This window comes from Lutra lutra, chromosome 5 (assembly GCF_902655055.1).
Source record: "Lutra lutra chromosome 5, mLutLut1.2, whole genome shotgun sequence".
Taxonomy (NCBI): domain Eukaryota; kingdom Metazoa; phylum Chordata; class Mammalia; order Carnivora; family Mustelidae; genus Lutra; species Lutra lutra.
The window spans coordinates 143,140,276-143,153,067 of NC_062282.1; the positions used below are offsets into that span (position 1 = coordinate 143,140,276).

General features: G+C 38.0%; 1 protein-coding gene across 8 annotated transcripts in view; it reads right to left on the bottom strand.

The window, feature by feature from the left end:
• Positions 1–12,792, bottom strand: part of PRR16 (proline rich 16) — a 195,945-nt gene that overhangs the window by 105,140 nt on the left and 78,013 nt on the right. Inside the window, exon 1 of one of the 8 annotated variants that reach the window (XM_047731054.1) lies at positions 3,134–3,153. The exons of the other annotated variants lie outside the window; for them this stretch is intronic. The gene's annotated coding sequence lies outside the window, so the exon portion shown is untranslated. Of the gene's footprint in view, positions 1–3,133; positions 3,154–12,792 lie in introns of those variants that run through there. 8 annotated transcript variants of the gene reach the window in all.

A 12,792-nucleotide genomic window follows, 5' to 3' on the forward strand; every position in this document is an offset into this window, starting at 1 on the left:
TATCACTTGTTAAAGGGATTTATATATGCGTTTTAAAAAACCATCACTACCAGAAGGATAAGATTAATCTTGACTTAAAATCATAGATAGATGAGATCATATTCAAAGTTACATAGGGAACTAACATTAGAGCCTAGTGACAAGATATCTATTTTGTTTCAAATTTTCCTACATCAAAAACACAGAAGTGGAGTTAGTATCCTATTTGTAATCTGTCCAAAAGTCTGTTATCTTTCCACACTACATAAAATTTTTATAAATAAGAAATTTACTTCCAAGTTATCATACCAATTTACACCTTACCAGTATTCCAACCTTTAGGTGGAAAAAACAAATCTCAGGGCCATTATTCTGTTTTGTGGAAGAATGGATTACTCATGTTACTTTATTTTCAGCTTTACTAATGTATAATTGACAAAATCGGAACATATTTAAGTGTACAACATGATGATTGGGTGTGGACACAATATAAAAACATTTCCACAGTCCAGTTAATTAACATACAGAACAGTTTATTTTAAAAAATGATTTTAAAAACTTCTGATTTTTCAATTATAAACTCCAAACAACATGGAATTGCTTAAATAACGTTAAGTTAAAAAAAAATGCTGATATGATGAAATACCTCATTTCTAATGAAAAGCTTTCATACTTTGTAGTTGACCTCTAACCAACACCCATACCCTGATCCTTATGAACTTGAAATGTTTTCTAATATCAGCAGGTACCATGTAGAATGAGTTCCTAAATGATTCTTCCGAAGTACAAGTACAAGAATCCTAACTTTGGAAAACACGTTACCCATTTCAAAGGATACTAAATAATTTCAAATTGTCATAATCTAGTTATCAAGATATGGTTTATATTTCTTCTAGTAAGTATTTAATGAATCTAAATGTAATTACATATTACAATCCCTGTTGAAGAATGCCAAAGAAACCACAGGAATCATAATTATATATAATCAAACCCTTGATTTTGTATAAGAAAATGAATATCCAGCACTGCCAGAGATTTGCCCCAAGTATTAGTTTTGGCACTGACTTTTTTTTTTTATTTGACACTAAAAGTACAGCAACAAAAGTAAAAAGTAGAACCATATCATACTAAAATGCTTCCTTAAGATTATTTATTTGAGGGAGAGAAAGCAAGAGAGAGAGCACGAGCAGAGGGAAGGGAGGGGCAGAGGGAGAAGCAGACCCCCCGCTGAGTGGGCAGCCCAATGTGGGACTGCATGTAGGACCCTGAGGTCATGACCTGAACCGAAGGCAGAAGCTTAACTGACTGAGCCAGCCAGGCATCCCCAGACTAAAATGTTTTTGCATAGCAAAGAAAATATGAACAAAATATAAAAGCAATATATGCCACGAGAGAAAATATTTGCAAAACCTATATCTAATAAGGGGCTAATATTCAAAATATGTAAGGAACTTAAATAACCCAATAGCAAAAAACCAAATAAGTGGATTAGAAAATAGGCAGAATGCCTGATAAACAATTCTTCAAAAAGGATGCTCAAATGGCCAACAGATATATGAAAAGATGTTCAACATGACTAATTATCAGGGAAAAGCAAACCACAATGATGTATTACTTCACACTTACTGGGATGACTAGTATCAAAAAATCCAAAAATAGCAGGTGTTAGCAAGAATGCGGAAGAAAGGCAACTCTTGTTACTTGTTGGTCGGGATATAAATTGGTACAATGATTTTATTTTATTTATTTATTTGACAGAGAAAGACACAGTGAGAGCGGGAATACAAGCAGAGGGAGTGGGAGAGGGAGAAACAAGCTTCCCGCTGAGCAGGGAGCCCGATGCGGGGCTCGATCCCAGGACCCTGGGATCATGACCTGAGCCGAAGGCAGATGCTTAATGACTGAGCCACCCAGGAATCCCTAAATTTGTACAATGAATGAATGATTCCTCAGGAAAGCAAAAATAGAACTGCCATTTGATTGAGCAGCCCCATTTCTGGGTATACTGAAAGGAAGTAAAACCAGTATCTTGAACAGATATTTGCAACTGCCATGTTCACTGCAGCCTTATTTAGAGTTGCCAAAACATGTAAACATGGTAAGTACCCATCAACAATTGAATGGATAAAGAAAATATTATATATATATATATATATATATATATATACACACACACACACACACACACACAGAGCCAATGAAATATTAGCCTTTAAAAGAAAAGAAATCCTGGGGATCCTGGATGGCTCAGTCGGTTAAGTGTCTATCTTCAGCTCAGGTCATGACCTCTGGGTCCTGGGACCCAGCCTGAGTTGTCAAGTTGTCTGGTTCCCAGCTCAGCAGGGCGTCTGCTTCTCCCTCTTCTCCTCTCCCTCTGCCTCCTCTCCCCCCAGCTCTTACACATACTTTCTCTCTCAAATAAATACATAAAATCTTAAAAAATATATAAATAAAATAAAAGGAAGGAAATCCTGTCAGTTGCAAAAACACAGTTGAACCTGGAGCACATTACACTAAGTAAAATAAACCAGGCAAAGTCAGACAATTACTACATAATCTCAATTACATATGGATTAAAAAAAGGTGGGGGAAGGAAAAAAAAAAGAGAGTAGAAGGTGGTTAACAGGGCGCTGGGGGCTCGAAAAAAGGCAGATATTACGAAAAGTTTCTAGGGGCCCCTGTGGGCTCAGTTGGTTAAGTGACTGCCTTCGGCTCAGGTCATGATCCTGGAGTCCGGGGATCGAGTCCCACATCGGGCTCCCAGCTCCATGGGGAGCCTGCTTCTCCCTCTGACCTTCTCCCCTCTCATGTTTTCTCTCACTCTCTCTCTCAAATAAATAAATAAAATCTTAAATAAATAAATAAATAGATAGGTAGGTAGATAGATTGATTCTAGAGACCGAAAGTGGAGTATCGGGACTATAGTTAATAAAAATGTCCTGTACACTAACCATTTGCTGACATGGATCTTAAGTGTTCTCACCACACATACACAAAGGGGTAACTAATGAGATGAGGGATATGTAAATCTCTGTAGCCATGGTAATCATTTCACAATGTGTGTATGTATCAAAAGGGCACATTGTACACCTTAAATATATGTATTTTTACTAGTCAGTCACACCTCAATAAAGCTAGTGGGAGAAAAACGTACCAGATGGTAGAGTCATTTATTTGGAGCCAGGTGTGCTGAAACCCAGTCCTTGTTTCTTTTCATCATATCAGGGTAACAGCAATGATAATGTAAAGTAATTTGCAAAAAAGAAAAAGAAAAGAAAAGAAAAAAAAAGCAGAGACAAAATAAAATCAAATTTCATGTAAGTATAACAAAGTAGTATAAGGAGGAATTGGGAAGTACGTATGTAATTTATATATATATATATACACACACTCCAGAACTACACTGACTCTGGGTGAGCTGTTTACTCAGTCTTCTCTTTGGCCTTCAAAACATATGCTTTTTTATATGCAATAGGAGATGTGAAAATGGAAATTAAGACACATTTCTATGCTAATGACATTTAAAATGGAATTCCATTTAGAAGACCCTGAGTCATACAATGGTATTGGTGAAAAGTTTGGTGATTCTATTCAAAGAATACGATTTAGCTGACATACAGTTCCTGCCCATGGAAGCAAGAGCTCACCATTTAAAAAAGGAAAATCAATTTTCTAGATGGAAACACAATCGTGACAATGGTCAGAATTACATTTCAGAAGCTAAAATTTTGCCATCCCACGTAGGAAAGAAAGTGACTGAGAAATTCAAACAGATGAAACCTTAAAAGGTTATCTGCCAGATTACATCTATGATTTGGGAAATCCAGGAAGTTATTCATTTTATAGATAAAATGTTAGGAACGTTTGTGGGCTGAAGATACACGTCTCCATCAAATTCACATATTGAAGCCTTAACTCCTAGTGTGACGATATTTGGAGTGGAACCTTTGGGAAGTAATTAGGTTTAGATGACCCCTTACTAAAATCAAGCTATGACACAAAGAGAGTAGCATCTAACTGACCATTTGTAATGCCACCAAACTTTAAACAAGTGTGATGAGATTGGTTTTTAGGACATATACACTATATTTTGGTTATCACTGCTCTTTCTAATGGCTTCAGATTGTGGTTTAACAATAAGTCTATGTAGAATTTTGTAAGAGTAAAAAGCTATGTATGCATCTCACGTAATATCTTATTTTTTTTGCTAAAGAGAAGAAAATGATTTGCCCCTTGAGAATCTGTTATCTTCTTCATGCTTCATGGCAACTGAAGACATTGCAGGAAAAGCACGAAACAAGGCAGAAGAACTAAACTATACTTTTAGGTACATTAAATAAACAAATTTGTCTTGGACCAACCAGCTAAAATCTCTGCACTATCTACAAAGGGAGAGTAATAATCTAAGGTCAGAGTCACCTGGTCCATTCCCTGCAATGTGGCAGCCCAGAGGGCTGGACATATTTAATCAAGACAAGGAAGATGATGAGTTGAAGAGGCAGGCTCACAACACAGATTTCCTTATCTGAATTCTAATTTGGCATTCACCATCAACATGCAGTGGCAGGCTTTAAAAAATCAATGAGAAATTTGTGCTAAAGAACTTCTTAAGGCATGGCATGCAATGAAAATGAAAGCTAAGGTTACAACGATAATTTCTTTAAGAGTCTTCCGTAAAATTTACATTACCCTAAGATTCAATCTGTCTACGCTGAGAAAGTTGCAGAAGAAATCTGCACACGGATTATTTCTACGAAGATGGCCCAAGATCAAGAAACATGGCTTAGTTTTTGCATAAAAAGATACTAGTTTCTGAATGACAAGGATTTCCTAAAATTATTTCTAACTAAAAAAAAACCCTAAACCACCAATTTTGCAGAACAAGCCATTGCTAGCTATACCAAATCCACATGGAAGTGGAAAACAGATTTCTTATTTGCAAGTTCATCTTAAGTGATATAAATGGCATGGATTCTGAGTGGTAAAAAGATAAATTCTGTGGTTAAGTACATGCCTTACAATTTCCAGTTCACTTCAGCCATATTACAAATGTCAACACCACTGCCCAAAATAATAGATATGCCTATTGTCTTGGTTATCTTTATAATTCTTTGGTATTTTACAGGTCATATTAATGTTACACCCAGCAACTAGCAATAAGAAAGAATAAAGCATCCAGTTCCCCATGCAGTCACTTGAAGGAATATAATGACACTAAGAAAAGAAGTGTTTACCATTAGTCCCCACTGACATCTTTAGTCACATAACAACAGAAGCCACTGGAAGCTTACAAAAGACGTAAACTGAATTTCTAATCAGTATAAACTTCAGAGGCTCATGAGGTCTTACTGAAATAGTCTACCTCTTGCATTATAGTCTGCTGTTACTATGAAAGCCACATGTCACTTGGAGTCCCCAAATGACATAGGTAATTATGAATCAGGATCTAAGAGGATGCCCGAGACCTACTTTTGTTTACAGCTCCATCAGCAAGAAAGTTCTCCTTTGGTTCTACATGAGTAAGTAAATCTAACAGATACTCTTGATATCCTGCACCGAAACCCTGTTGGAAACAGTCATTCCTCTGATCAAATATATTTGAATATTTATTATGTACGTAAGGTGTACATACATAAGGCTAGCACAAGAGAACCTGTTCAACCAAGTCAGACCTTCACTCTGGTGAGCCAAGCAGACCTTCCCGGATGGCTAATGCCTTTCCACATACTCATTCATGGACATTAATTGCCCATCAACAACAATTTCTCTTATCTATTTATCATATCCTACATTTACGTGAATGCACAGGTTTTATTTGTTGACCATGTAAACCTAAAGCAAAATTAAACAACCAGTCAACAGGCACATAGTTTAGTGAGTCAAGGACCCAACACTTTAACCCAAGATCATTGGACAGTCATGCGTTCATTCAGCTTCCTTTTGGAAAGAGGAAACAGTCTGGACGGCTGGTAAAGAACAATGAAGATATTCATTGTTCAGGGCATCTGCCAAGTTCTGTCCTTCCCCTCTTGAGGCTACACTGCAGAAAAAATACAGGGGGCTCTTGAACAGTGGGGTAGTTAGTGGTGCCACCTCATTCCACCAAAAAATATTCGTATTTACATCCCCAAAACTTAAGTACTAACAGCCTATTGTTGACAAGGAGCCTTTCCAGCAAAACAAACAGCTGGTTAACACATATTTTGTATGTTATATGTACTATATCTCTATTCTTACAATAAAGAAAGCCAGGGCACCTGGGTGGCTCAGTGGGTTAAGCTTCTGCCTTTGGCTCAGGTCATGATCTCAGGGTCCTGGGATCGAGCCCCACATCGGGCTCTCTGCTCAGCTGGGAGCCTGCTTCCCCCTCTCTCTCTGCCTGCCTCTCTGCCTACTTGTGATCTCTCTCTCTCTCTGTCAAATAAATAAATAAAATCCTAATAAATAAATAAATAAATAAATACCCCAAATACTGCCTAGTTCAAACTGGTGTTTTTCAAGGTCAGCTGTAAATTAACCACAAGGAAGAAAAGAAATGAGGGTCATGAAGAATTAGGACAAATAATGGAGGAATACCTCTGATCAAGAGGAATACCTCTGATCAATATCAAGTATTAAATCAATTAACCCCCCCATATTGTTCCTATCTCCACACAGGGTCCTTCTCTTAAGAGAAGGACCAGGGTGTAAATCAAGGCCTGTGAGACTCAAACATGATGCATTTTCAAATAGCTGTGTCTGCTGTATATGTGGTATGTTTGAGCCTTCTGGTCGACCCATCAACACAAGGGATGTGGGAGCACCTCTGCCTCTCGTCAGAGTGGAAGAGAAACGTAAGTGCTTTCTAAAATTTCCTTATTTCATCCTCATTCCCCACCAAACCGAGAACCTTCCTGTAGCATGTACCTGCAAAATAATCAAACCCACCCTTTGCCATTTACTTTTTCATCTTCATAGTTTTTCTTTCCCATTGTCAACGTGGCCAAATCATGTCATTCTACCCAACCTCTTTGAAAACCTAAGAAGTATTCTATTCAAACCTAATGACCAACTCTATTACATCTCGAGAAATTCTAGAATGTCTTGAGCTTCATGTCTGGAGTTGGTATTAAGCAGGAAAAGAAGACTGTGTTCTTGATCCTCTTCTGGCAATGATGACACACAGGTCCGTGGAATAGCCTGGGCATACCTCGTTTTCCGGGAAGCATTTTTAGGAACTGCATTCCCTCTCCATTCTCCCCAGCACAGGCATGCTTCCTCACATCAGCTGGTTTACTTGGACTCATTTGGAAGTTCCTTCTCACAGGAAAGTCTGTTCTTATTTTCATAACCTTTGCCAAATCCCCCTGATCATCATCCTTTTCAGGGCTGATGACTGCTGCTTTATATTTATTTTTATGAGAGGTCATATAATTCTAGTCCTAGGGGAGGGATAGAAACTACAGGAGGATAAGGATTTATCTGTTTGTATTCAATACAGTCTCCCCAAATGCCTAGCAATGTTCCTATGCATAGTAGGTGCTCCATAAGTATTTTTAATTGATTAATTTGCAAATTAATCACCTAGGGTTAAGGCCAGACAAACACCTAGCCACTGAATACAATAAAGTCTACCAGATTTGAAACTTAGTTAATTGGGCCAATATCCCATCCCCAGCTATGTTAGCCATGATCTGCCTTGGCTGCTAAGTCCTTATTGATACAAAGGTATATATTAAAAAATCAGTAAGTACATATTCAGAATCTTCCAACCCATGAGATGCTAGAGAAATATAAAGAAATACAGATCATGCTTCCTCCTCCCAAAAGATTCATCATGGGGGCGCCTGGGTGGCTCAGTAGGTTAAGCCTCTGCCTTCGGCTCAGGTCATGATCCCAGGGTCCTGGGATGGAGCCCCACATCGGGATCTCTGCTCAGCGGGGATCCTGCTTCTCCTCCACTCTCTCTCTGCCTGCTTCTCTGCCTACTTGTGATCTCTGTCAGGTAAATAAATAAAATCTTTAAAAAAAATTCATCATGTAGTTGACTGACTAATGTGTGGAAAGAAATCTGGGGAAGTGGGAAAGTTGCAACATTAATGCATGGGTAACAAAGAGGGAGGTCACTGAAGGCCAGCAGCGTGAGAGATGCCTCAGGATGGACTAGGGGTTAGAGTCCAATGCTCAGCCCGAAATACACAGGAGGGAGATGAAGAGGAGGTGCTCTCAGGGAGAACACTACCTATTCTGAAGGAAGGGAAGGAAGCCTGCTTGACTCCTTCAGAGGATGGAAAAACAGTGACTGTATTTCCATTAAGTAGGGAGACAAGGGAATAAAGAAGCCTGAAACTTCAGGTGATGGGGAGACCACAACGAGCCACTTCCAATTCTTTTTACTTTTTATATTATTTTTGTATTATTATGTTCAATTAGCCAGCATATAACTCTTAAGAGTGGAAAGACATGCTGGAAGCATTTCTATTTTAGGAAGATTTTTATAACAAGTTTATTTTTCAAGGAACAAAAGTAGAAAAACATACAAATGTAGGCAATTGGAGGTTGAGGAAAGGAGTCAATACACTCTTCTAGAACAGTAACAAATGTGTATATAGGTGTACATGTGTGCGTGGGCATGCACACGCATGTGTGTGTCTGTATGGAGAGAGAGCTTGGTTTTTTTGTTGTTCTTTTCTTTAACATCCAGGCTCCACGTTCTCAGCATTCAGATATCAGCACATTTAAACTCGGTTCAGTGCACTGAAATCTAACTTGTGGAACCTCACCAAAAGCAGAGAGCATGGCGGTCATGCAACTGTTTCTATCGCTGTCTGGGTCCTAATTCTTTAGTCACCTCTTGGCCAATGGCAAGTCAGATGCCACTGCAGTGTGATATTACATCAGTCCATGGAAAGATAACATGTGTCAAGCCCTCGCTTGTTCCCAGCTCTACCGATAAAAGATAATTCCAGGACAACAGCAAAAGAAAAAGCAAAGGCTTGAAAGTCAATTATAACATTTGACCCTTTAAATTGAAGTTTCTCTGTCACCAGCCAGAGCACAGATGGTCTGAAATGACTGACCTGTTATTTTTCTATAGACTTCACAATTTTTCTTTAAAATAACTCCGATTCAACTCAAGCAATACATTCTCCTTTGACCAGCAATGAAAAGTGCACAATACTTTATTTTCTCATTGTCACCGACTGTTTTAAAGACTGTTTTTCCCTGTTTATTATTAACTGTTTAAACTCCCAAGCCCCTTTCACTGAATTTGCTTAAAAAAGCAAATGAGTAACCTTTAGAGAGAAAATTGTAAAAGAGATGAACTTAATAGAATCAAGAGAATGGGTGCCTGGGTGGCTCAGTGGGTTAAACCTCTGCCTTCGGCTCAGGTCATGATCTCAGGGTCCTGGGATCGAGCCCCGATTCAGGCTCTCTGCTCAGCAGGGAGCCTTCCCCACCCACCCCCATCTGTCTCTCTACCTGTCAAATAAATGAATAAAATCTTAAAAAAAAAAATTGAATCAAGACAAAACACTCATGTATCTATACCTATAAAATAATGGGCTACACATAACTCAGGTGAGCATTGTTGAACACTAAGAACGTTAATGTATTTATAGTTGGTCACTTACAAAGAGGGGCAGTTTAAGGAACAAAGTGAATAGGAACATCAACCATGTATATCTACCTGCAACATCTGAAAACAGGATCACACAATCCTCATTTCCTTTTCTGAAATCAAGATTCACAACTTGAAAAATGCCTTTGCCTTCCTCAGTATCTCCTTAGACTAATCATCATCATTACCAGCACACAGGAGTTGAGGAGACCCAACCTAAATCAACAATCCATTATATGCATTCATCGAAAGCTCTGCTGTTTTTATTCTCATTAGCCTGTACTGTTTTTTCCATATTACTAAAGTAAGGTTCTATGAAAAGTAAAAGAAATAAATTTAAAATTTAAAATTAAAAAAAAAAATCTCTGGAACAACTGGGTGGCTCATTAAATTGAGAGTCTGAAGCTTGGTTTTGACTTAGGTCATGATCTCACAGTCGTGGGGTCTAGCCCTGGGTCGTGCTCTCCGCTCAGCTTGGAGTCTGCTTCAGATTCTCAATCTCTCCCTCTATCTCAAATAAATAAATAAATAAATAAAATCTTTAAAAAAAAAATTTACTATCTATTGCTTGTGTATGTGCACACTTTTGTAAAAGTTGGTAGATATGCTCACATTGTCTTTTAATGGATTTTTAAAGAAACAATAAATTATTATATCCATTTAGAGATGCAGATCCACTTGCCCTTTTTTGAATGTTTGCAAGTCTCACAGCATGAAGGACATAATTACTTGCAGAAATTTTTAAAATAATTTCAGATAGGCAGGCATTTCGCTTGTGACATACATTCTCCTCTTTAAAATCCTATGCCAGATAACAAAAATTAAATTTTGTTTTTATTCAGTATATTCTTGTAGATAATGCCAAAAGATAATTAATATTACAAAAAATGAAAACTGCATCCTAATGAGGATGATTTGCCTTCCCAAGAAACACAGGTCCAAGAATATCAGTCGAAGATTTACAGAAGAGTCACCAGCTCTTTATTTTTCTTCTAAGGACAGACCAATGGAGCCTCTGAGTTTAGACAGAATCAGCCACCCAGACTAGGTAGGTCACAGTGAAGAGGATAGGGTGAGCTATCCTGTTTAGCCTCTCTTGGTAACTAAGATTATTTCCTAAGAATTTCCATATTGTCCCCACCTTTATATTTTCCTTTATATTTTCCCAGGAATGAAAAAATACCCAAGGATCTGTGAGTTTTTTGCCAGTCTTGGAAAATGATAATGGTGTGAGCTCCTTAGACACTGCCAGGCCCCTGCTTTGGGAGGATTTGATGATAGGATCACCCCCAAAGCTCTTGAGAGCATCAAATCCTAACCACTAGACCACCAGGGAGCTCAAGGCTCTTGAGAAGAGAGCAGAAATCTCTAGCCTAAGGCTTAGTCACCTCTCCACTCCTCCCGTGGACTTTCAGTTCAGTAGATCAGGCAGTGAGAGTTGGCTAATCATAGCATCTGTTTCCTTAAGTTAAATATTGATGTGTAGGGATGACTCTAAAGTATTTAACAATCAGTAGGTCATACTAACCAGCCAGAAGGAGCAGGGACCTGAGCCTGGGAACAGCCCTCCTCTGGTTTCTACCGTGCCAATCAATCATCTAGCTTATGAATCATGGAGAACCGATGGATGCACTGGGGGGAACTCTAGGTGGTAGGTGGGGTGAGGCAAGGGAGCCTATGTCCGATCCGCAACTATATTCCAACCTACACAAAAATATTTTAGGATTTCCACAATCCAACTGGCATATCTTTGCCATTGTGTACTCCTGAAATTAGTCATATTTAGATGCATGAGCTTCTCCTCTATATTCCAGGGAAGGCGGAAACTTAATTTTTGGCAGGCTTGCAAGTAAATCTTTTTTAGTTAAATATGGAGGCAATGTAACACGGCAGTTAGGAACAGGGGCTGTACCACTGACCGTACAACACTGTTACTAACTCTAGCCTCCTTGATTCATAAAATGGAAACGATGAGAATACTCCTAGGCGCACTCTGAGAATTGATGGAGTGATTTATAAAAAGCACTTTGCATGGCAGGTGTTCAATAAGAGCTGGTAGATGTCTACTTCGATAGTAGAACATATCTTTGTCTAACTACACTGTCACGATCGGTAGGAAATAGAGCCTCCAGTCTATTTTAAGTTACCTAAAAAGAAATTGGCATGAATATATCTTACTTTTCAAGCTGTTGGGGGAATGAAGCATGCCTTCAGATTAAGTTTGGGCATTGAAGAACAAATGTATTTTTGTAAGGGCTAAATTTAAAAAAGGTCAAAAAAAAGTGGTACCCGGTATCTTTTCATTTTATTTTTAATAAGGGAAATTATTTATTAGGAGCAGTGAGATATGGTAGTGATGTTCCATGATTCACCAACAAAATAAATGGTTTCAGGATATTTCTCCACAGACATAAATAAAAACTTAAATATATCATGCAGCATTTTTTAAAAGGATTTCATGTGGGAAGCACTATATGACATCTTATTTTTTATAAGGAAGTTTAATAATATTTTTGCCAATATTTTCTCTTAAAAATAAGACCCAACGGCTTGAAGGATAAAGAAGCACATGGTAATATTTCTCAGCCTCCTTTAGGATATCATGAAGGTCACTGCCATATACCACTTGTCTATTATTTAAATTATGAGATGTTAGAGCCAAAAGAAATGTTCTCAATGAGCTTGATGGTAAGTGGGGAACATTGATTAATTCCAAACAAAATGTCTAATAATAATATTCCTCTCAAGGAGAGAGTCCAGAGTATAAAAACACCTATAAGGATTATCATCAACAATTTGTAATTTTCATTAGAACATTTTAAATTTTCATTTAAAATAGATTTTTATTCACCATGAAACAATTAAAACATTTAGAAGAGCCAAGGATGCTTGTGGACACAGTTATGTGCATATGAGTAAGCATGAAGACAGGCCATCTGTAGGCAATTAAAAGGAAGAAAATTATCTCTTTGACCAAAAAAAGTTGTGATGTTCAAATTTAAGTTTCCTAAATAGCCTATCTCTGCCCCTTTTCTCCAATCTTCTCTGCTTAGCTTGTCTTACGGGCACTATTATTTCCTGCTCTACTGATGACTTGAAACAGAGAAATCCCACATTCTCAATAGGCAACACATTTTTCGTGTTGGTTATGGAATGTTCCTAAAGATATCAAGTTGAGGAAATCATGTCTGAGATATTTCAGATCTCAGAGA